Below are 26,601 nucleotides of genomic sequence, written 5' to 3' on the forward strand. Positions count from 1 at the left end.
TCAAAACCTTTTTTTTTCCTGCAGCCGAGATTTTCTTATTGATTGATTTAGCAAGATGCCATACGTCAAATTGATGTTTAATATGTGGGAACTGCTCTCTCATTGTCTTGGCAATTGAAACGTGTCTATCCGTAGCTATGAGGTCGATGTGCATTCCCCTCGATTGTAGATATTCCACTGATTTTATAAAACCTAGTTTCTCCATGGCCACTGACGATGTACATTGTGTTACATACACGACCACCGAACTCACAATTTTCTTACTATCCATGTCCTGAAAGTGGTAGGTGCAGTATATGGCAGAAAATCCAGGGCTGTCGCACTGTCCATCGTCGGCTAGCCTGAATCGTTTGCCTTCAAATGTACTTGCTAGAGACAATCGTTCAATTTTCCAAGCATCACTAATGGCCGGAAACAGATAATCACGTTGGTATGTGTAGTACAGCGCTTTAGAAATAAAATGGAGTCCCACAAACTGAAAGAAAGCCTCTAACTTTCTAACACTGGAGCCACTAAAAAGTGATGCAGCTGCACACAGTAGATTGCTTGCTGGCATTTTCCCCAGCATTGGTTGTGCAGACCATGAGAACCTATGATTTAATCTACAGGCGGCATTTATTTTGACGTTACTGCCTTTTATTTGACGAGTCACATTAATCAATGGCTTCCCACATACTTTCCCTCTAATGGAATGCACACATTTCAGCATACTTATAATTTCCATCAAACAACTGTCGAATACAATGTATTTGCTCTCTTTCATTAGACTGTCATACTGCGTCAACGTTGTTTCGGCCTTTGACGTTGTGGAGATTTCAACACATTGGAAAGTAATATCGCTGATATCAAATTCTGATGCGTCTATGGATGCTGCGGCTGGTTCATTCACTGTCATTTCAACATCTATTACTTCAACATTGATGGGAGAACACAACAATGTCGACAGGTTTTTTGGTGGCAAATTTTTGGCGGGTGTAGATTGTGTAAATTGATCTGCAACTACTTCAGAGCTATCTTCAATACATTCAATAACATCTTCTTGTGGTGGCGCGGTCGCACTGTAGCTATGGTCCAATGCAACTTTGCTGTAGTCTCCAAACACAATTAATTCATGTTCTGGCCATTGGACATGAGCATCTCGAGCCTGAACACGCCTCGCCTCAATTAATAGTTCCTCCATAGTGTACAAGATCTGGCTTCACTGTCTGTGTGTGTATAGTTCTGAGACCCACGGGTAACTGTAGGAGAGATTGGAAAAGGGATGTTCAGTTTAAACACAAGATGGAGTGTAGTAGAATTGACTGGAAAAAAACATAAAATAGTCCCCAGCACAAACATTTTTTTAAAGTTATGAACTGTTTGTAACTAACCTTTTTTTGTTTTTTTTTCTTTGCAACTTTTTTGACTCGACCTTCAACATCTGCACGCTGTAGCTCCGATTCGTTTCCGCATGTCCTCCCTTCCTCTTGCGCTGCAAGGACTATATTTTCTGTATCCGCATAGACAGCACGGAATGAGGCTCCATCGTCTCCCTGAAACATAGTACTTTCATTACTATGTATCAAAATATTGTTAGCATAAAACACACGTGAGGACGAACACACAGGTGCATCTCAATAGCCAAATACGATTTAAACATTGCGTGCAACAATCAAAGGACAAGTATTCGACCAGTGATGATCTATTTCGATGGAACTGTCAGTATCCATACCTCTGGCTCTGCATGGACTGCCATGAATGGTTGTATTGGAGAGGAGGCATCCGCATCTCCCTGAAACACAGCACTTGGATTAGTATGGTTTTTAATATTGGAAACATAACACACACTTGGGGTCGAACGCACAGGTACATATAAAGAGATAACCGCGAAAGATGCATTGTCCAAAAGAATCAAGGAAAATCCAAATATGATCACATTTCATCGACTTATTTCAATGATTCCTTTACATCTGCATCATCTAAATGAGATGTTGTGATTGTGGTGGAAGCTCCGTCGTCTCCCTGAAACACAGCACTTGCGTTAATAGGGAAGAAAGTATAGCAAATGGAATCACGTTATATGATCACGCATGATGGAGCTGTCATTATCCATACCTCGTGCTGCTGAAGAATATCTATGGATGTTGCAAACGTAGTGCGCACTTCCGAAAGCTGTTGCGCCGATTCGTATACTTGAATGTCAGGCTCTGCATCAAGTGCAGGGGTTGACGCTCCATCAACTGCCTGAAACATAGTACTTGCATTAGTGAGGATTACAATTGTGAAAACATAACATACACCTGGGGTCGACAGCACAGGTACATATCAACAGCTAACCACGAATGAAACATTGTGTAGAACAATCAAACGACAAGAATTCCAGCTCTGATGATGACGCTCAGTGGAGCTGTCAGTATCCATACCTCCTGATGTTGAAAAACATCTAGAAATGTTGTAGATGTGGCGGACGCTTCAGCATCTCCCTGAAAGACAGTACTTGCATTAGTATGGATAACACTAATTAAACTTGAAAACATACACCAGTGCACGATAACTAAGGTGTATATCAATTGGAAAGCACTAACCAAACATTCGGTAAAATAACTACACGATGGAATAAAACTATTACTTGACATGCATAAAACAAGTCTGTAGCGGATTAGCCTAGTAAGATTACCTGATACGCGCTAGAAGTGGTTGATAACTGCGACCACGTCAAGGATGTAGAATGTTCTTGCTTCAGATTCAAGGGATAGTCAAGAAGTTGTAAAGGTCAATTAATGATTGATAATGAAATGCCAGTATTAAAAATAGCCATGTAAGCCGACAGAATACTTGAAAAATGCTCAATACAGCACAGTTCCCTGTCCCCATATATATATACATTGCGTTTGTGGGTTATGAAATCGAAAAAGAATATATTGATAAATGTCATTATTCAAAAAACTATACACTCATATCAATATCGAAATTATTACAAGGGATAGAACACCTACAATATCTATTAATCCATTCGGCTACACACTACCGCAAGGCCTAAAGCTAAATCCGGACACTTGACTCACCGGTGGCGGAATGTGGTCGAATAGAGTGGGAATAGCGTTTTCGCGCAATTTCCGTGTCGTTCGCCGTTTATTCTTCTTTGTTACCCAAGAAGTTGTGTACATGACCAAGGAAAAGTGCCGGCTGCAGATGCGGTATCGATCACCCCTCTTGTCCTCTAATGTTGGACTCTACTTTCCAGCTCATCCAGTGGATATCCGCAATGTCTGACCCATTCTCTCATTCGATCAACAGTTTTCGGGAATACATGCATTGTAGTTCCTTCAGATTTCACATGGGTCTTCGAAGGGCAACCGCTAATCGAACAGGCAGGCATTGTTGATAAATCTGAAAAGTAAATATCGACATTATTATACAATCTTCAAGAGTAAAGATTTGATACAAAAGTAAATGAATCATACAATGATCAATGCAAGGTTTGTTTTGGTCGCAGGAACTATACCAGTTGATTATGTGCTGCTTAGTATTTGCATAAGTTGCAGAAATGTATAATTGATGTGACTGAAATCTGAACATGTGACTCGTCCCTTCTTGCACGAGAAGGAAACATGCTAACATTATTGACTGGACCCCCGAAGGATGCAATTCAATCACAATAGTCACAGATGAAAATAAATAGATCTATTGATAGCATAGCAATGGAAACTCAAGTCAATACCAATGAGACCAATGAACATAGCACTATTGTGTACTCTACTCGAAAATAGATAGAAATTTAAAAATCTGCAAAATATAACCAGGATACATGGCCTTACCTTGACCAACAAACAGTTGGGTTCAGCAAGCAGAGCAGTATGGGACACCTTTTGAAGTGTACATGCAGTTTGGCACCTTGACCTTTCGCACCCCGGACAGCCCCCCATGCCAGCGCTCATCCCCGGGTGTGAACCGCCTTTTATAGAGGGGGGTGGGATGGATGGCCCTGGGGCGTGCAGATAAGGCACAGGAAGACTGCTGAATGGAGACACACTTATGTGGATTGCAGGGGGGCGGCCTGCCTCAGGGGAGGCCTGTCTGGAGACACGGGGTCTGAGGAGGCCATGTGACCGATGACAGCCCCCCATGCCAGCGCGCATCCACACTACCGCAAGGCCTAAAGCTAAATCCGGACACTTGACTCACCGGTGGCGGAATTTGGACGAATAGAGTGGGAATAGCGTTTTCGCGCAATTTCCGTGTCGTTCGCCGTTTATTCTTCTTTGTTACCCAAGAAGTTGTGTACATGTCCAAGGAAAAGTGCCGGCTGCAGATGCGGTATCGATCACCCCTCTTGTCCTCTAAGACTTGTTGGACTCTACTTTCCAGCTCATCCAGTGGATATCCGCAATGTCTGACCCATTCTCTTATTCGATCAACAGTTTTCGGGAATACATGCATTGTAGTTCCTTCAGATTTCGCATGGGTCTTCGAAGGGCAACCGCTAATCAAACAGGCAGGCATTGTTGATAAATCTGAAAAGTAAATATCAACATTATTATACAATCTTCAAGAGTAAAGATTTGATACAAAAGTAAATGAATCATACAATGATCAATGCAAGGTTTGTTTTGGTCGCAGGAACTATACCAGTTCATTATGTGCTGCTTAGTATTTGCATAAGTTGCAGAAATGTATAATTGATGTGACTGAAATCTGAACATGTGACTCGTCCCTTGGATGTTCTGTCTTGCACGAGAAGGAAACATGCTAACATTATTGACTGGACCCCCGAAGGATGCAATTCAATCACAATAGTCACAGATGAAAATAAATAGATCTATTGATAGCATAGCAATGGAAACTCAAGTCAATACCAATGAGACCAATGAACATAGCACTATTGTGTACTCTACTCGAAAATAGATAGAAATTTAAAAATCTGCGAAATATAACCAGGATACATGCCCTTACCTTGACCAACAAACATTTGGGTTCAGCAAGCAGAGCAGTATGTTGCGGGAGAATAGGTGGATGGCCACAGGTAGCGCACTGATGGGTATGCTCGAAGCGGTCACAGAAGTTCACGGATAGCACGACGACAAGCAGATTAGCATAGATCTCAGTGGTTCCCAGGTAGCACGTTCAAGAGTTGACTTGCAAAGCACAAAGATGTTCTCATGAGACATATCGAATGGTTTTTAAAGTATTAGAAACTGGGGTGTGTTTGTGAATGAATGACGTATGTATGTCGTGGTATTACGGGGGCGGCCTGCCTCAGGGGAGGCCTGCCTGGAGACACGGGGTCTGAGGAGGCCATGTGAGTGATGGCCCCTTGGCGTGGGACACCTTTTGAAGTGTACATGCAGTTTGGCACCTTGGCCTTTCGCGCCCCTGACAGCCCCCCATGCCAGCGCTCATCCCCGGGTGTGAACCGCCTTTGATAGAGGGGGGTGGGATGGATGGCCCTGGGGCGTGCAGATAAGGCACAGGAAGACTGCTGAATGGAGACACACTTATGTGGATTGCAGGGGGGCGGCCTGCCTCAGGGGAGGCCTGCCTGGAGACACGGGGTCTGAGGAGGCCATGTGACCGATGGCCCCTTGGCGTGGGACACCTTTTGAAGTGTACATGCAGTTTGGCGCCCCGGACAGCCCCCCATGCCAGCGCTCATCCCCGGGTGTGAACCGCCTTTGATAGAGGGGGGTGGGATGGATGGCCCTGGGGCGTGCAGATAAGGCACAGGAAGACTGCTGAATGGAGACACACTTATGTGGATTGCAGGGGGGCGGCCTGCCTCAGGGGAGGCCTGCCTGGAGACACGGGGTCTGAGGAGGCCATGTGAATGATGGCCCCTTGGCGTGGGACACCTTTTGAAGTGTACATGCAGTTTGGCACCTTGGCCTTTCGCGCCCCAGACAGCCCCCCATGCCAGCGCTCATCCCCGGGTGTGAACCGCCTTTGATAGAGGGGGGTGGAATGGATGGCCCTGGGGCGTGCAGATAAGGCACAGGAAGACTGCTGAATGGAGACACACTTATGTGGATTGCAGGGGGGCGGCCTGCCTCAGGGGAGGCCTGCCTGGAGACACGGGGTCTAAGGAGGCCATGTGACCGATGGCCCCTTGGCGTGGGACACCTTTTGAAGTGTACATGTAGTTTGGCACCTTGGCCGTTTGCGCCCGTCACAGCCCCCCATGCCAGCGCGGATCCACCGGCGCGAACCGCCTTTATATCAATATACAGTATATCGCCTTTATATCAATGATAGTATATCGTTGCTTATCAATAACAAATGCCACATATCGGAGATTCTTGTGAGCACAGACCCACACCTCAACCGGTGTATTATAGTGGCCAAGACCCTAAGGCCTGTATAATCCAATGGTAATTGTTAATATAGATATATGTGTGACTTTTATAGAGACATAACCTACTGAAAGACTTTGAACAAGTGTTATTTAGTGCATGCATTATCGAGAATATGTTATGTTAGCTTAGATAGATAGTGACCACCCTGCTTCACAGGAACCAGACCTTCACCCATTCGGAGCACAGATGTCTGACGTCCATCCTTGAATGGAGACACACTTGATTCATTTAAAAAATCGAGACAAACATTGTTAAAATAAATGTGGTGGTTTATTTTGTATCTTATTTTCATGAAACAAAAATACAAGACTTTAAATATTATACAGGTCAGGTTGCAGCACAGAGAGAGAAAATCCCCTGTACTGACCGCTGTCACTCGGGAACGTTTCTCTAATGGCACGAACGGCACAGGCGGGTATCACTCTTCGAACGCGGTGTCCAAGCCTCCCGTGAAGCCACCATGTAAAGGAACGATAGGCCACCAGCCTGTACCACCTGTGAAAAGGAATGAAACAAACTGTTTTTAAATGACCCAGATAAGTTTAATAAACCTTTGTTGTCAATAACAATTCTTGTAACTAATGGCATTTTACACGGACAAATGCTATCTAGACAATGCACACTATTGAATGACTTACATGCGTTACAATGATATGTAGATGTAATTTTGGATATAGTAGAAGAACATAAAATAGGAGTGGCATGACAAGCAGAGTATACTTACTCGTTACTCGGATTACGAGGACGAACAGTTGCTCGAAGTTCGTGCATAAGCACCATCATTATTCTCAACACGGCCCGTGTGAGGCAGGCTACCCTGAAGTCTGGCAGCTCGGTGATGCATTGCGGTCGTGGCTCGCCTTCCGAAATGTAGGCCAGGCATCCCGAGTTTTCTCGGCAGCAGCAGTTCTCGTCCTCAGTTGGCATTAGCTCGCACCGATTGCATGTGCACCAGGTGGAGACGCCGTCCATTCGGCTAGGCCCAGGCTCTTCATCTGTTGATTCGTCCTGCCAACTGCCGTCCGAATCCCCATCGTTTTCGCGTGCTTCCCTTTCCAGTAGTTCCTCCTCGGTATACTCGGGCTCGTACATGTAGGGCATTATTGTAGCCATTGTGTGTTAAACAAACTAAAATAATTGATAGCGGTGGTACTGGTATCTGTTCACACGGGCTAAAAGCGGCGAAGGTAGCTGACCAGAGCACTGAAACGAGTCACAGAATACTCAAAGTAACACAGAGAGAGGAATGGAATTGAAAATCGGCTGCTGTGTGTTGTGAAATGGTCTGTTTATACTTATTGAGGAGAGAGTCGTCCTGCCATTTCCATGGCGACACGTCATTAGCTGAAGCGCAGCGAATGTTGACACGAGACGTGCTTTGGCGTTTGGAAATGGGCGGTACGAGTCTGCTGATGACAGGCTCAGGGGCGGGGGAATTGATTTAGTGCCGCAAAAGCAGGTCAGCCAGGGCGATTGGGGAAAAGATAGGATTATCAGAAAATGGCGGCTCCCTGGTGCTTGTTTTCGCGTGTGTTTAATGGACGAAAACTCGGGTAAGGTCCATAGGAAAGTTTTCTAAAATCGAGCCACTTAGGCTTAAAAAAACATGGCCGACCCGTTGGGACAATAAACATTTTTACTAGACCATGCCTTTAAGGTCCAGTCTTGTAGATCATATGCATCTGCTGTCAAAGCTGAAATAGTATGGTTGTCTACTTCTAATACTATCATTAAGAAACACTTTGAGTGCCTCATGCGACTGTCTTCTGGTTACTAGACCCCCATCCTTCCTGGGATCTTAACATGGTTCTAGCTGCTTTGGCGGCTTGCAAACCTTTTGAGCCCATGGCTTTGGTGGATATCAAATTATGGCCCTGGAAGACTGCTTTTTTGGAAGTCGTTACTTCAGCTAGAAGAATACGTGAGATCCACAGAACCTTACACTCTGTGTATTCAACAGAGACAAAGTAGCCCTGACGACTCCTCCTACGTTCCTACCAAAGATCGTATCCTCTATTCACATCGGTCAAGAGGTTGTACTACTTACTTTCTTCCCTACATCACAGACTGAAGGTGAGAGAACATTGCATTGTCTTGATGTGAGACGAGATCTCAAATTCTACTGCAACTGTTTTAAGGAATTCAGAACATCGTAACACCCATTTAGTGACATTCGGGGGTCAAAATCCTGGTGCTCAGGCTTCAAAGTAACCATGCAAGATCGATCTTGTACTGTTGAGGTGTGTAGACTTCAGAATGAGGTTGTGCCTCAAAGCCACGTACAGGCAACTGGTGCTAAAGCAATGATGGTCGCTTTTCAGAGGGACGGTCCCTGGGATGATATTAGCAAGGCAGTTACTTGGGTTTCGCCTTCAGCTATTTGCAATCATTTCTGCATGGACACAGCCTCCAGGACTGATGCCAGATACGGGCAAACAGTCCTGCAAAAATGTATTTAGCTGATTTACATATTCCTGCCTCACAGTTAGGGCGGTGCTACTCATTCACGCCCGGGAAAGACAGATTGACCAATCACAATCTGTCTTTAATGGGCACGATTATAGAATCATTGCAGCCTGCTACTTGAGCACTGCTTTCAAAGCAGGGAGGCACAGACAAATTCAAACTCCAAATGGATCCCAGCTAGTGATCGAATCTCTTAATGGTGTATTATTCTTCAAGGCTTCCCCGGAATTGAAATTTGGCCACATCTTTATTCTATTCTTCAATTTCTTACAGATTCCTGCCAACTTTATCTTGACTATGCTGAAACCTGTTGATGGTTAAAGTTAAATCTAAGAGCTTGGCACATACAGCAGCTGTCCCGAGGTTTATAAAACCTCCACATGGCCCACAATTCATATCAGACACTCTTCTGTCCCTGTGTCCAGTCTTCAAAATCTACACAAAGCATTGGGAATGTTGCATTCAGGTTAGAGACTGGTCTACAGCTGGTTGTATTCCTAAAGTGTTGCAGGCGGTCCTGGATGTTCCTGTAGGATCAGTCTGGGAGGACACATTCTTCCTGACCGAGCTCCATGCTGGATACACTTTATCCTTCAAGATCCCTCTAAGGGACTTGCAGCTCTTGTTGCAATAATTGAAAGACAACTGTCTAAAAATTGGGTTCTTAAATTTCGAAATTGGAGTGGTTGCATTAAATTAGCCACAATTGGTATTCTCCCAGTAGCTGTTTTTACCAAATCTTGGAATGATAGGAAGCAAGATCTGTGTTCTAATGTGTGGTCTACCGAAAGAGTTTCTATCACACTTTCTGCTGTTCTGTGTTGAGAAGATGCATTTTAGATTTAAATATCTGGTTTCTGTAATTAAGGAGGCAGGGATAAGAGCTACCGGTGCAGCGAGTCAGTATCTAAGACAGAATTTGCAACCGAATGTGGTGTTTGCTACTGCCTGCTTTGTTCATAGGTCATGGTTGCTAAGAAAAAAGTTCATTGACCAATTACCGTTTAATTTAAATTGTATGCAACTGCTATATTCTGATGCTGCAAGAGATTCTCTCCTCAGACTCTTTTATGGAAGTGTTTTTATTTGATTAATAAGGCCCTATTGTGCAATCCCTCCCCGACGCTTATTCTCTAGTGCATGAGGAACGCGCTTCCCTCCATCCTTGGGGGGGGGGGGGGGGAGGAGGGAAGTTGCTTTAATCTACAATACCAAGTATAAAGTCTTCTGTACGGTCCCGAAGCACTCCCTTAAAATGGAGTGTATCCTGACTCGTATATCTATTTCGTCCACCTATACTCTCACAGTTTTGCTGGTTTATCGACCCCCTGGGGCCGATACCATGTTTTACACTGAATTTCCCGCATTTATAACAGAACTTCAATTCAAACGCCCTGATCTGATTACTATGGGAGATTTTAACCTGCCCATCAATTCTACTAGTGCAAAACTGGTTGCCAATTTCACCATGTTGATGGCTGATCTTGGCCTCCTACAGGGGGCACATTCTCCCACCCATAAAGGTGGGGGTATTCTGGACCTCATCTTTGCTCCTCCTTCCTTTGCGGTTATTGACATTCCTGTTCCACTTACCTGGTCAGACCACTTTTTGGTGCCCTTTCTTATTTCACTCACAGCTCCTGCTGCTGCGGCAGCTAGGCCTGCGATTCACAGGCGTAGCTTGAAAGCTGACCCTAAAAATATCAACCTGCTCCATTTCCATTGTAACTCTGCCGATAGCTGGTCCCTCACCACACTGCAGGCTGCCTTTTCTGCTACTGCAGATGCGCTGGCACCTTACAAACTATGTAAACAGCGCAGTCGACCACCTGAGCCCTGGTTTTCGCCTAAGCTCAAGGACAGCAAACTCTTGTGTAGGCAGATGGAAAGAAAGTGGCGCCGCAGCTACTCTCCTAATTCCAAAATCCTTTACAGGAACACACTAGCTGCCTACCATGGTGAAGTGGTAAATGCCAAAAAAGCCTACTTTGCTCAAACTGTTGAGGAGGCTATCAACAAGCCTAAGGCCCTATTTGACCTAGTGCAATCTCTCTCCACGCCAAAATTAGCACAAGATGCAGTCCCCCCTTCCCAAGGGTATCAGGTATTAATATCACCACATATATGGTCGCTGTAAATAATATCGCCGGGAAAATGTCGTGGCGATATTATTTGGGTGACCATATATATGGCGACCGGGGCAAAAAAAAAATTAAAAAAAATAAAAAAAAACATTTGGGGGTTGCAGGGGTGTCCCCCGCATGTTCCATGCAATAATGTCGCCACAAGAAACGACAATTTTTCGGCAATATTTTTGCATGCCGATATTTTTGTGGCAACATTATTACATGGAACCTTCCCAAGAGCTCTGCGACTCTATCTCCACTTTCTTTCTCTCTAAAATAACCACCATTCGAGATAACATCATGGTGGCTGCTGCTATTGCTGACGCCCCCGTTTTCCCGCTACCCCCTTCGACGGGAGGTTGCTGGTCATCCTTCACCCTCTTTTCCAATACTGAGGTTCTTTCTACCATTCAAAAGCTCAAATCTGCATCCCCTACTGACGCTATACCACTCGCTCTTTTACAGGAGACGTCTGTGGACCTGATTGATTTTATCACGTCAGCAGTTAACAACTCTTTCACTACGGGAGTGATTCCGGATTCACTTAAACATGCTTTAGTGATCCCCTTGCTGAAAAAGCCCTCTCTCGACCCTGAAATAATGGCCAATTATCGTCCCATTTCACTCATGCCTTTCCTGATGAAGGTCATGGAGGCACTTGTATCGCCACTACTATCCACATTTTTGGAATCCACACAGTTTCTTGACGCCTTTCGACCTGGCAGAGGGACCGAGTCTGTTCTTAACTCGGTGATGGATGATCTTATGCGTCTTGTTGATCAGGGTGGTGTTGGAGCAGTCCTGCTTTTAGATGTGTCGGCTGCGGTCGACACCGTCGATCACTCTCTTCTTATCTCACGGCTCTCTGAAGCCGGAATCTCTGGTCAAGTCCTCAAATGGTTCATAGCCTTTCTTACTAATCGCTCGCATCAGTCTTGCTTCCCCCTTTCTGCTCTGCTCCTGTTTCCCTCTCTTGTGGTGTCCCTCAGGGCTCGGCAGCTTTCCCCTATTCTGTTCAACATCTATATAAGTTATCTGATGTTCCTCATTGAGTCTCATGGGTTCCGCTTCTATTCATATGCGGATGATACCCGTCTACTGGTCCGTCTTGACCTAACCAAACATGAAACGGCTTACAGATTAAAAAAGTGTCTGGAGGAACTTGGTCTATGGATGACACTGAATTGGCTCAAACTAAACGGCACAAAAAAAGTCCTGGTTGTGGGTACTTCTACCCCCTCATGTGTTCTGGACGGCCGACTTTTGGCCCCGTCATTGGGTCCTCTTCCTATACCCATTCCATCAGTTAGGAACCTTGGAGTTCGCTTCTCGGCTACCCTGACCATGGACGGGCAAGTCGGAGCAGTTTGCAAATCAGGTCATTTTAAACTTAGGGTTCTTCGAAAAGTCCTCCCCTTCATCCCCTCTGCCAATCAGGCACTGGTTGTGGCAGCCCTGGTCCTTAGCGTCGTGGACTACTGCAACTTACTTTATCTGGCGCAACCTGCCTACCTGATTGGTCGGCTGCAGCTGCTTCAAAACGCTGCAACCCTTTCCATCATCCGCCCTCCTTTTGGAGCCCACATGACCCCATTACTGCGAAGACTTCACTGGCTCCCTGTTGCTCAGCGCATTCTGTTCAAGTCTATGTGCCTAGTACATCGGGCGTTTTATGGATCTGGAGCAGAATATCTGCAAAGTAAATTCGCTCCCGATCAGCCCTCACGCACCCTCCGCTCTCTTACCACCCTCCGGATGGTTGTACCTTATTTCAAGCTGGCCCGTAAGGGTGGCCGTGCTTTCTCTGTCGCTGCTGCAAGAACGTGGAATGACCTTCCCCCTACCGCTACGCGACACCACTAATCCTCTTGCTTTTCGTCGAGGATTAAAAACCTTGCTTTTCTAGCTGCGCTCCTTTCTGCCTGCCTCCTCAGCGCCAAGATGCCTCCGGGTGTACTTGCGCTTTAGAAGTTTTGATAACATAACGTGTTATCTGTTCTAAACTGGCGTTTCTTTTCAAGGTCCCCAAGTGCAATGATTTATGTGTTTATGTAATGTATGTATTGACTTGAAGGTATGCAAAACCGAATAAAAGTCTGCCAAAGTAAAAAAAAAAGTAACTATCTTTAACATCGGGGGGCGTGGCTTAATGGCCACGTAGAAGGACGTGCTCTGGGGGAGCTCCTGTGATCCGACATCGATCCTAGGAGAGAAATGCGGTTTGCAGGTACACCAGACTGCTAACAGCATACCCACGGACTCGTGAATAGCTGGAGCGTATTCTGGGCACCAGGAAATTGCAAGCGGTGATGATATGAGCAAGATGTGGCGTCTTGCAGAAAGCTGGGTTGTAAAGAAGGACAAGATGGCCGTCGGCAGACAAAGGGTCATAAACTGACCACGGGGCCGCAAACGGGAAAATCTGCGGCTGTGGCCGGGCTCGCGCCTGCAGTGACGCTGCACTGCTTGAGGAGACTAGCCCAAGGGAGACAAGACACGGCTAGCTGGAGGGGACCCAGGAGACGTGCAGCAGCGGCGGAGCGCACTGGTGCTGAGGAAGACGCACCAAACAGCTGCCTGAGCCCCGCCGAGGCACTGAACACGGGCCTATTTGGCAGACCCGGCTGGGCCCTGACACGGCACTGTGGCCCGCGGCGAATGGTAGCTTGGTGGGAGTCAGCGCCGCCCCCGACTGCTGAGCACTGAGGAGTGCTGGCGAAGCGAGGAAGCAGTGGCACCGAAGAAAGTTGGCAGCACAGGGACCCGACGTGTGCGGCGCTGAGCGGGCGGACCCCCGGTGGGGCGGCGGCCTTGCACCACTGGAGCCCATAAGAGAGCGGGACGTAACACGCCGACCCCCGCGGAAGCCCTGGGCACCGGAAGGCTGGGACCGGACCAGATAGAAATCCGGAGCGGGCGGACCTGTCCCATCGGCATCCTGAGAGGCGGCGAACAGCTGGCCCCGACTGAAGACTGTGGCGTCTGGGGAGGTTGCTCTGGCGAACGGGCCAGATACGAGCTGCCGGACACGGCCCCCCAGCTCCATTTCACGGCCCCCGCTCTGAAGCAGAGGAGGGAGCAAGCACGGGCCGGAGAGTGCAAATTGGTGCGCCCAAGCCACTGGGCGCATAGAGTGCCTAGGAACTGGCACATGAGGCCCAAGAGGGGCCGGCGAACTCGAGCCCCTGCGTGACACATCAACTGCTGCATACATGCACAGGCTAGCAGGAGGGGACCTGGACAAGGTGGTCTGAGGACGAGGGGGAGCTGACCCGCTACTAGACACATCCACAAGGGCCCGGGAGCCGGGCCCGGGAGCCAGGGAAGCCCCCCATGCAAGACTTGGGCCGGTAGGTCCCGGGGCCAACGGAGTGCCAGAGCGGAGGGGAGCAGGGTCAGTGTGTGCACTTAACCACCGGCCACTGGCAGAATTGTAGCTGGGGCTGGCTGAGCTATACCACATGGGCACAGGTACGTGGGAAGACACAGCCCACTCCAGAAGTGCGGAGCGTGATAAGGACATACCTAAATACGGCTGAGGCGGCCACTGAGCACTGAGAGCGACGTCGGCTGCTGTGAGTGAGGGGGTACAGCTGGCCCGCACGGCGCAGCAGGATGTCTACCAAAATTGTCAGACCCAGGAACAAGCAGCCCACGCTGGACGCCTTTGCAAAAACATCACCAGGTGCAGAAGGGGGCAAAAGTAAGGACAACACTACCACGGAGACACCGGGCACGATCCAGGAGGTGCTTGCAGCGATTGCGGACCTGAAAGTTGCCTGGGAGACCAAGCTGGGCCTGGCAATGAACGAACTAAAGGTTTGACTGGACCTCAAGATCGGAGCGGTCCAGGGAGAAGTTAATTTGCTGAGACAGGACGTGAGGACGCTAGCAGAGCGTACAGGAAACTTGGAAAAGGAGATGGCCCCAAATACGGCAGCATGTGCCTCCCATGGATCGGAACTCCATGCCTTAGTGCAGCGGGTGGGCAATCTGGAGAACAGGGCAGAGGAGGCAGAAGGACGCGCCAGACGCAACAACATTCGCATAGTAGGATTGCCAGAAGGAATGGAAGGGCCGAAACCGACAGAATATGTGGAAACCATGCTTCTGCAGGAAATAACTGGCGAAGCACTGACCCAGGGGTTTGCAGTTGAGAGGGCGCAGAGGGCCTTGACAAGGAGACCACCCCCGGGTTCCCCCCCGATGCCGCTGATTGCAAAGATTCTAAACTACCGGGATCGGGAGAAGATACTCCAATTTTTTCCGGAAGGGAGGTACGATTGAAAGAGGGCCGGCAAAAAAAACACAGCGTACCCGGACTACACCTTACATGTGCAGCGCAGCAGGATGAACTTTGGGTCGGTGAAGAGGAGGTTGAGAGAGGCTGGCCACAGGTATATGTTGCTTTATCCGGCCAAACTGAAAGTGTTTCACAAGAACAAAACCCTGCTTTTTGAGACGCCGGAGGACGCTATGGACTGGCTGGACATGCAGGGTCGCCCCCAGGAACCAGGGATCCAGACAGAAGCCCCAGACGATAAGTAGCATGCAGCTGGGGCATCTCTAGTGTCATAGCACAAGACATTGGGACTGGAATATAGTATTAAATAAAGCTTGTGGGGTATGTGTTTCAGGAAATATATGCTTGAAAGATCCGCTAGCAGCAAAACACTCCCAATTAGGCAAGAGGGAGTTCCTGTGAGACATCCCTTGAACCCCATAGCATTAAGCTTAGTTAGGTCACTGTTAGTCCGGTGACGCCCCGCGGGGTCCTAGCCCTTGGTTTACGGGACAGGACCAAACGCGGGTGGGCCTGAGATCCAGGGATGGAGCTGGGCATTTGTTGGGGTTGGGAATGGAGGGGGGAGGGAAGGGGTTGTGTGCCGTGGGGAAAGGGCGTTGGGGGAAGTTGTTGAGGTTGAGAGGGTTAAGAGTCGGAAAACGGGCCATCGAGGTAGATATCAGAGGTAGTGGGGAGGGGAAGAGAATCGAGTCAATGGCTTTGAGTAATCTCAAAGTTGTGACCTGGAACGTGCGGGGCCTCAACAGTTACCTAAAACGCAATAAAGTGATGATGTACCTAAAGAGGATGCGGATTGACGTAGCTATGCTACAGGAGACCCACCTCACCAAGGAGAAGTTGGAGGTGGTCAGGAGAAAATGGAAGGCATATGCAAGAGGGGTGCTCACATGGGTGGCACCGCATGTACCGTTTCGGCTGCTTAGTTCAACGACAGACCCAGAAGGTAGAATGGTGGTGGTGGTGGGGCTCCTGGAGAACAGAGAAGTGAACATTGTAAATTTGTACGCCCCTAACCATGATACATCGGCATATTTTAGGTCCCTATATAGTAAAATTAGCCCCTTGGTGGGTGGCGCAATGGTGTGGGGAGGGGACTTCAATTGTACCCTGAACCCCAAGATAGATAGGTCAGACGAAAAGTCAGCAAAGCCGGCACCAGCGGCTAAGGCGCTGAGGACGCTGCTGACAGATCTCGGCCTGGAGGATGTGTGGAGACTGTTGCACCCAATGGACAGGCAATACTCGCATTACGCAGCTCTACATGACCTTCATACGAGAATGGATTATGTGTTTGTCGGCGCCGAGATAGCGGGAGAGATGGTGGGTGCGGAATACAAGGCTCGGGTACTTTCCGACCATTCACCTTTGGTCATAGAGTGGTGACACCAACCCCCCAGAGCGCGAATCCCAACGTGGAGGCTTAGAGCTGAGGCTCTACAGGATGCAGGATTTTGAGAGGATTTGAGGGAGGCCATCGAGGAATACTTCGAAATGAACACGGGCAGTGTATGCTCTGTGGGGACAGTTTGGGAGGCATTTAAGGTGGTGGTGCGTGGGGTAGCTATATCAAAATCCAAAGGGATCCAAGTGGGTATTGAACGGGAACTGCAGGAAACTGAAAGAGAGCTAGAGGGCCTGATACAGAGTGGAGGGTCCACCCAAGTAGGCAGCGCCAGGATAAGAGACTTACAGATGACTTGTAGTGAACTCTGGGACAGATTATGCAAGCTAAATTATAAGAAATACACACACAGAGAGGCTACATACTGGGGAGGGGATAAACCGGGTAGACTACTGGCATGGCTATACAAGAATGAGCCCTCCCCACCCCGCGCGGTGATCAGATAGGTAAGGGACATGGACGGTCAAATATGTAATACACAGGAGGGGGTAAACGAGGAGTTCCTCAAATATTATAAACCATTATATGAGGACGCAGGAGAAGATATGAGCCAAGAGATACTGGATACAATAGGAGAATATAGGCTTGCCCACCTTGGATGACCTGTAATGCGCAGAACTAGAGGCCCCCATCACCTCGGACGAATTGGAGACGGTGATCCAACACCTGCCCACATGTAAAGCGGCCGGGTCAGACGGGTTACCCAGTGAGTTTTATAAAACATACAAGCAGGAGCTACTCCAGCCGCTGCTGGCCATGTTTAATGAAGCTTACGAGCAGGGGGAACTGCCGGCTTCCCTTCGGGAGGCAGTGATCATCCCGCTTCTAAAACCGGGCAAGCCGGATGTGGAGTGTGGGTCTTGTAGGCCCTTGTCTATGCTCAATCAAGATAGTAAGATACTTACGGCTGTGCTGGCCAACAGACTTAAGAGGGTAATTGGCAAGTTAATACACCCAGATCAAACAGGCTATGTCCCTGGTAGAAATATCACAGACAACCACAGGCAGCTGCACCATATCATTGATCAAACCGGGGGAGACTCCGGCGAGCTGGCTATCGTGTCGCTGGACGCGGTTAAAGCCTTTGATTCAGTGCAGTGGCTGTGGTTGCTGGCGACCTTAAAAGGATACAGGATGGGACCAGGATACATCAGGTGGGCCCAGCTGTTATATAGCTCCCCGATTGCGAGAGTTAAAACAGGACCCATAATTTCAGATATGGCAACTCAGTAGGGGGACCAGAGAGGGTTGTCCCTGGTCACCCATGTTATATATTCTGGCATTAGAGCCTCTGGCAATCTGCCTGAGGCAACAATACGGGGAGGTGGGGATTCGCACGACAGGAGGAACACACCTGGTATCACTGCATGCAGATTATATGGTCCTCTACTTGCGCTACCCGGAGGAGAATCTGCAATATGTGCTGGAGGGGATGGATCGCTATGCCACCCTCTCGGGCATATCGGTGAACCCCGGGAAGTCTAGTTTGTTCCCCTTGGGAAGGTATAAGAGCATCCCACTGGAAAGGTTACTCATCCTGCAGATACCCTGGCAGACCGAGACGTTCAGATATCTGGGCGTAAACATTTACCATAGTATAGAGACAGAGCACAAACACAATACGGAGAAAGCCATTGACGGAATTAAAAATAGCATGGTGTTCTGGTCTAGATTACCCCTGGCTATGATGGGAAGAGCAGCGCTGCTCAAAATGGTGGTCTTGCCCAGACTCCTGCATTTTTTTGTGAATGTCCCGTACTTGATCCCCAGACGCTTTTTTGTGAGACTTCATGGCCTGTGCAGGGGCTTCATATGGCACAACTCCAGAAATAGGGTGGCCCTGTGGAAACTACAGAACACATGTGACAAGGGGGGTATAAACCTGCCGAACTTTGAATTGTATTACTTAGCGGGACAGCTGTTGTATGTGGCTATGTGGTTGTCTGCAGAGGACTCGGCAGAAGCTAAGCTTCTGTAAGGTGATTCGGCCCCATACTTCCTAGAGAGACAGTGTGGCTGCATAAAACTAAAGTGGCGGGGATGGGGAGACTATTGGTGTTGGGCTGGGAAGTCTGGCGCAGGGCATGGAGGACTGTGGGCGACCCAGACCCGCACTCCCAACAGGTCCAGCTGGCGGTGCTATGCAGGGAAGACTCCCAATTGTTCAAAGGGGTCTGCAGATACTGGGAACCGGTGGGCTTGGCCACCCTCGGAAATATATGGCAGGAGGGGGATGCACTGGGATTTCAGAGGCTGCATGAGGAGACCGGGGTGCATAGAGGCCAAGGGAGAGGTGGCCTGAGATGGTGTTAGCGGAAGAACCTGATGCCACCCTAGAAATGATGTGCGATGTCTCAGAGGGTGGGCACGAAATATCTCGAATATATGAGCTCCTGAGCGCGAAGGCAGGGAAGGAGCTGCTTCAACTGAGGCATGACTGGGAGGAGGTGGGAGAACCCATGACAGAGGGACAGTGGGATAGAGCCCAAAGATACCATAAGAAGGTGTCCTGGAATGCGACACTCCAGCAGATCCAACTGTGTGTCACCCACAGAGCCTATCTGAGCCCCGGAAGAATAGCCAAGTTCGGAGGCTCGGCTATACAGAAATGCCCTACATGTGAGGAGGAGGAGGCAGGACTGCTGAACATGTTCTGGGCTTGCCCCGAGGTGCAGAGATTCTGGGAAGAGATAAAGACGAAAATAGCCAGGGGAGGAGTGGTACTTGACTTGAGGTCTGCTTGGGCATGCATGCTTGGATGTTTCTCCAGACCATGTGAATCGAAACACATCAGCAAGATGAAGGACCTGGCCTATATCTTAGCTAAGCGTAGAATTGCAATGTGCTGGAAAGCGACTCATAGGCCCAGAGTAGAGATATGGTGGGCAGACCTCTTGAAATGGGCAGAAGCAGAAACCGCGGTGTGGTATGAAGCTATAACTAGAGGGGTTGAGAAGGAGGTGGGCCCCCTGATAGCCTGGAGGCAATTGGTGACCTCAATGGCAAACCCCCACCAGGTCAATCACGACACGGAAGACACGTACGAGTTGACTAATACTGAGAAACCTGAAAATGCTCAGGTAGATGGCCCAGAGGAGACGGCTCAAGTTTGTGGGGAGGCGGGAGGGGAGGACGGTAGATGACACTGTATAAAGTGATGTTTTGATACAGACTATGCACGTCCTAAATGGTTGTAATGTTTGGTGTGTTGTTGGTTTAAAATAATAAAAATTGTTTTTAAAAAAACTATCTTTAACATCGGTGCCCTACCCGGCACTCCAAGGGACGGCCCCTTTTCAGAGTTGACAACACCGTCCAAAGCCCTCTGTTTATTGTTTGCATGTGAAGAGGTGGGGTCGTGCCACACATTAATTCCCAGGTATCGGAAGGTATCCACCGTCCACTGCAGGCCCAAGTTTGGTAGCTGTTCTACTCCTCTAAACCCTGCCAATGGAAATAAACTGGATTTTTACCTATTAACCCCAATGCCAGAGAACGTGGCAAACCAGTTGATGTCTAATAGGTGCGGTAAATTGTCCTCGGGTTGGTTTACATACAACTTATCAGCGTACAGGGAGACTACTCCATGAGGGGCTGAGAAATGGGAATAACCTCGCTTCTCTCCGTGTTTCTCCCTCCAAACGTCTGCCAACCTTAGATTCCTTAAGAGGGTGCTCAGAGCCTTAGCCGGCGGCATTCTTCTTCCAATATCTCTCACACCCTTTCGACAAACTACAGGGAGGAAGGAGGACCAAGAGCCAGAGTTACAAGCTTCTTCCGTGCCATCGCACTATGGGCCTGTGTTGCCTTTGCTTAGGAGCTGCAGTATTCCCTGCATGTCCATCCAGAATTGCGCTTCCAATGTGTTGTAAAAAAAAAAAGCGACCTTCCGTTATGCAGTACTTTCAATTTGGCAGGATAAATTAGCATGTATTGCAGGTTTGTGTGTCATAGGCGTTCTTTGGTTGGCCCAAACATTGCTCTACCCCGTTGAACCAAGACGGTGTAATGTGGGTATATTGCCAATTTTGAGAATTCCCTGTTGCTAGTGCCTCCTTCTCTGGAGAAGGCTTTTCGCAATTATTGGTCTCGGAGTAGCCCCAGTAGTTTTCTTTTTTTTGTCAGGGTTCTATGTGCTCTTTCAACAGTAGATCCCTTTGTTAGGGTACCTGGGCCGACCTCCTGCAGCAGCATGTTCTCAACATGGGCTGAGGGCTGTCTGGATTCTTCTCCTTCTGGGAGTCCTAGTATTTTGACAGGGTTTCTACGTGCTCTTCCCTCTGCGTCTTCCACTGGGTGTTCTAAAACCTTCACTATTGCAAGTACATCTGCTACTTGGGTTTGAGTGCTAGCAATGTTAGTTGTGTTGTCTTGCACTCTTAATTCCGCTGTGCGCAGGCGGTCCTCCAGGGCACGCACTTCCTGGTGCAGTAAGCCGACGTCTACTATGACCACATCAATTTTATGCTCCAACACCACCTTTGGCGCTGCTATTGCCTTGCACGCATAGGCTCGCATGACGGTTTGCCTGGCCTTCCCTTTGCGACCCTTGTCAGGCCTCTGGAGACTATGTTCTGAAGCAGGTCAGTGCTGTTATTGCACTCAGTGAGTGCGGTTATGCCTCCGTTGTCATATGTCCAAGAGAGCACTCCCTGGTTAATTTCAGTCGCGCTACTGTCCCCCTCGACTTGTCCGCCCAGGTGGCCATCTGCCCTGGATAGGATGCTTACCTCAGGCCGTCCCAGGGTAGCACATGCAGGGTGCACCCCCGGTCTGACCCTCGGTTTCTCCGCGCCCAGGCCAGCTCTGGTGCAGAGCAGTTTATTAATCCGGCCCCCATCTCCAAGACACTCCCCCAGTCCTCAGGTGGCGGGCTGCTCCTCCACACAGAGCAGCTCTGCTGTATTTCTTTCCCCCTCCGTCTCTGCACCGGTGTAGAGCAGAGGGCGCTTCTCCTCTCCCCTATTGGGTCCCCACCTCGCAGGCAGCTTACCAGGGTTCTGCCGCTGCCATGTTGGAGATCGCCATCCCGGCCTTTCACTGCTCTTTCCTCCAACCTCCAGGATCAAGCATCAGCGCATATGCATTGCTGCTATGCACGGTATCGGTCCTCTTATTCTTGCGAATTAGGAGCACATTGGGCACTTAACTATCTTATTTTGGGAACATGCAGCAGCTGCACAGAAAGTCAGCCTCACTGCATGGCAGTTAGCAAAGCCCCCAACATCCGGACCTCATTGTGGTGGGAACAGTTTAGGGTACGTTACCAGAATTTCATTGCAGTTTGCAATGAAGGATACATTTGGAAAGTTGATGTCATGTTTCCAAATTTGAAAATTATGTTTAGTTGAATTGTGGATGGGTTCGAATTTATTTTGTCCTCAAATGGAAAAAGCACAGGGCAATGTGAATAAATCTGTGTGCTTTTTTGCGAGATGTTGGCATGAATACGTGGACTGCCTTGGAAAGTTGTAAAAAGTTGCCAAATCAACTCAGAATGGTGTTAGGAGCTCTGGATTGGTAGACTTTTGACTTCAAACACTGTAGATTGGTGGAAAATGTACTTTCAATGTGTCCGCGGAGCACGGACACCATTTGCGGTCAGGCCATCACTGGGTTCAGTTACATAACGTCTGGGGACGTCTGCGGCCCTGACGGCCGTCTGCGGACACTCATCAGGTGGAAAACGCAGGGTGCATGTGTGTCTGTCCATAGAACAGGCGCGCTGTCCGTGGACTAATTAAAAGTGAGTCATGTGAAAACGGACACGCCGGACAGTCCCATAGTTTGCAGACTATACACATTTATAGTATAAAATACATGTATTTATGAAAGGGATGAGGTGACATAAAAGGGAGAATTTTTGTACAATTATTAGGATAGGAAGGGACTGAGGTTTCATCACAGCGATTTTCATTTAAATTTGGGGAATTTGATGGGGATCATTGCTGGGGACATGGGATACGGGTACAAGAAGGACAGTGATGGTGAACATTTTTAATCACATGATTTTTGACATAATGAGTCATTACTTAGTTCATCAAATTATGCATACAAGTTTATGATTCGTACTGTCCGCGGACTCTACTCCGGTTACATTGGGGGGGTGAGTATATTATAAGGATTGTGTAGGAAATTAAGGGTGCACTGGTAAAAACCTATTAAATTCAGTGAAAAAAACGTTGTTAAAGGGACGTTGTGGTTACAAGTAAAACCGGAAAAAAAAACAGATGTTTACCAGTTATTACAACACACATGCGTGACTAGCATCAGCAAGGGCCTAAAGAATAGTTTGGAAAAATGTCTTGTGTTTTATTTTTGTAAAGTGCAAGAATGTAAGTGGAAAAACTAGTGATATAAATTTGGTGTTTGGGTAGTGGAGGTAAACGTGTGCTCTGATCGGTTATTGGGGAATGCGGCATGGCCGAAGCCCATGGCCCATGGATTTGGAGACTGAACATGGCTGCAAGCCATGAGCACTGGCCATTGGTCACATTATTCCGGCATTGTGGACACTGAGCTAGGATGCAGGGTAGATGCAGTGAATATTAGGGGTGGTTTGGTGGAGCTGGGGTCCTGGTTGAGCCTAATGCCGTTGACCATTCAATGATGATTGCATCCGCAGCATGTGCTGCTGATAATGATTGACATACGTATGAGTTACAAAAAATGTTTGTTAAAGGAGGTTTATAGTTTCATATATATTAAAAAATGTATAACTTGTATACAGTGATGTAACATCATGAAACATTTTCACTTATAAAAACCTATCAAATTGACAGAAAAAAACTTTGTTAAAGGGATGTTATGGTTAAGATTAACCCCACCTTTGGCACTTCTGCCCCAGCAGTTATGCAGTGGCCTCCCACTTTGGCATCCCTTGGCAATTTCCTCTTGGGCTCCCATGAGCACTTGCCCATCCGTACTGCCCTTTCTATGTATGCACTTCTCTAATCTGCACAATGCATATGTGCAATTGTTAAGTGGCAGATGGTGTGTGTGGAAGTTTAATATGTTGATATGGTTATATGTAGAGTTTTTGGAAGTGATTGGTGGATGGATGGATGGATGGATGGATGGGTGACTGTTCCAAAGTAGGCAATGAGAGAGTGTTACAAATATAAAAGTAAAAAGTTTAGAAAGGCTGTCCTGTGCGATAGTGTGCACATGCCATCCAGTTGCTTTAATGATGCATGGCCTGGAAATGGGACTGCGGATACTGCAGATAGTTATAAAGGTACATGGCTTATTGTCCTCATTGTATGCTAGAGAACTATTTGGGACAGAAAATTGTTTGTTCTTCACCATTTTTTTTCTCTGCTACACAGTTGTCCATTAGCACCTGGGGCAGGAGGTCGCAGCCAATCTGATTGCACAGATCGCGGGCGGAAATCTCAGATCTCAGCCATGTTTTACGGAACTCGCAGGCTGCCTCCCTACCACGGGCAGCCGTTTTCTTTCAAATTTACCTCAAGCCCCCACTCCCATCTACCTTTTTGCAGCGGCACCCCACAGCTGCTCCACGCGGTTCTGAGCACCTTCGTTCAATGGGACGCGCGTGGTGTCCCATTGAACAATTTGTTTTTATTTAGTTTTTCAACTTTCTTTATTGGTTTTACATTTTTTTTACCACCCCAGGTTGTGTGTTAACGCCACATTATTTCCATTAGCATAATAAAAAATGCTAATCAAAATGTTGGAGAATCTTGAATCTAACTACTTTACTGAGAAATGTAAACGAGATGCAGTCTATATGATTATTTTATTTAGTTCTATTTTTGAACTGTGAAATGTGGTTCTGATTTAGTATTTTTTTTTTGTGTTCTTTTTATTTCTTGTAGGTGAGGTGAGCAAGTAAGGTGGAGGGGGCAAGAGGCACCAACCACAGATAAGGAGGGCAGGTGCATAGGGCAAGATGTTGGGTGTGCATTAAATGTAAGGTAGGGGGCAGTGTTTCTCATGCTCCTTAATTACATTCTCGAAAGCACTTTGGAACTGCTCCCCCTGCAGAGTGGTGTGTTGCAGTATATACACAGAGTACTGTTGTCTTGGAAAAATATGGATAAACAGCCTCTTTTATGGCTTGCAAGGTAGCTGGTCGGATCTTCTGCCCCACAGGAGTGCCCTGTGTGGTGGCAGTAGTGGATGAGGAAGAGGCCCTACTGCATCCTGAGAAAGGAACAGCCTTTCTGAGAGCATGCCGGTGCTTGGATTTGGTGTGGTGTCGCATGGAGGTGGTCCCGTAGGAGTACTGCCCAGGTTGTCCGCAACTGAGAATAATTCTCAGTGCATTAAACCTTTGTAGCCTTAGTCTTCGGTACATCCCCAAAGGTGGTAAGAAACTGCCACACCCATAATTGTCTGGGTGCTGGAGGTAGGCATTACCTGTACCTTTCTGTCCTCTTGATTGTTTTGGCAATGAATGCGCTTTTTCCATTCTGGAGGCCCTCCAGGTGGTGGTGGCTCTTGAGGAGGAGGCATGGGCAAGGCCTATGTCATTTTTGAAGTTAAATAATAGTTGTGCTAATATTGTTCCAAGCATGTGCTTTCACCTGGATTGCAGATGGAAAATCAGAAAGACTAGGTGTAGGAGCTTTGCAAGGGTACATTTTCAAACTGAAACTTCCTAGACCCGCTGAAAATGAAGTTCCAAACTGTTTGAGAAGCACGGACCCGTTCGCGAAGTGCTGACGTGTTCGCGAACACTCCATAATGCTGTGCGCGTGGGGTCACGTGACATCCAAAAATGGAAAATGGTGCTATAAAGTTGTAGAAAGTTAATAGGCGTGTTAAAAATGTTGCTAGGAGGTGGGGAATGGTACCGTTTTTACTTGAACTGTCTAGATTATCTGAAAATGCTGATATGTTGGGGGTAAGTATGATATTAGGAAGTAATAGAACATCAGGTTGCACTGTTAAAAACCTATGAAATTCAGTGAAAAAACTTTGTTAAAGGGACGTTCTGGTCACAAGTAAAACCGAAACCCCCCAGAAATTCGCCAGTTAGAGTAAGTGAAGCAACCATAATTTACGCCACCACCTTGCATTGCTAAGACTAACATCCAGGACATGAAAGATTACATTACAAATGTCATTGATGATCTCACTGATGACATCACATATGAAATTAATTTTGATGAAAAGTCCCTACAAGGGGTTGTGTTCATAATGTTGGTAACAAGATGTTGCGGGTGATCGGGAGACCTATCATGAACTACTTAATGTATTAAAGAATGTAATCATCTATACAAAACATATTGGAGTTTTGTTGTTAATACAGAAATCTAATCCTACATAAACATCGGCAATGGCTGCAGCGTGCACCATAGAAGTACAATATTTTTAATATGGTAATTTTGGATAGTAAAATAATGCATGCTACCTTATCAGAATTTGCAGTAATGTTAAACATGGAATAAATAGCTAACAATTAAAGACTTACTATACAGACAATGTTGTGTGCTCCAATTACTGTTTTATAACGGGGAGCGGCACGAGGATAATGCAAATGCAAAAATGAATGCTCGTTAAGGATGAACACTTAATATACCACATGCTTCCTGTGTGCAATAACGATCGCTTATGTAGTGCATATCATCTTAAGTTTGCGATTTGAAATGAGAGACGCCACTGTGAACTTCTATTTTTGGTAATCGCCTGGATCGTTACATGTGAAGGGCTCTGGCTGCCAAATTAACTGGGAGCGACATGAGGAAAAAGCAAATGTAAAAATGAATGTTCTTTAAGGATGAAACATCATCTCTGCATGGGCTTATTGTGATGGAAATTGATCCCTAAATGATTGCAGCTTTTAGAATGATGGGACAGGCGCTAATGTTTTTAATCACTGTAATTTGCAGATTTGTCAAATAGAGACATGTGTTTTGACAACAGGTAGGTTGGTCCAACGGGTGAGAGCATAATTGGGTGGACACATTCTGTCTCCACGATCTTTAAAGGATTAAAAGGAAA

General features: G+C 47.3%; 1 protein-coding gene across 1 annotated transcript in view; it reads left to right on the forward strand.

Moving 5' to 3' along the window:
- The window catches only part of ZCCHC9 (zinc finger CCHC-type containing 9), a 141,816-nt gene that overhangs the window by 44,345 nt on the left and 70,870 nt on the right, over window positions 1-26,601 (forward strand). The gene's annotated exons all lie outside the window — the stretch shown is intronic.

Source organism: Ambystoma mexicanum, chromosome 6p, assembly GCF_040938575.1.
Source record: "Ambystoma mexicanum isolate Mex_15411 chromosome 6p, UKY_AmexF1_1, whole genome shotgun sequence".
NCBI lineage: Eukaryota > Metazoa > Chordata > Amphibia > Caudata > Ambystomatidae > Ambystoma > Ambystoma mexicanum.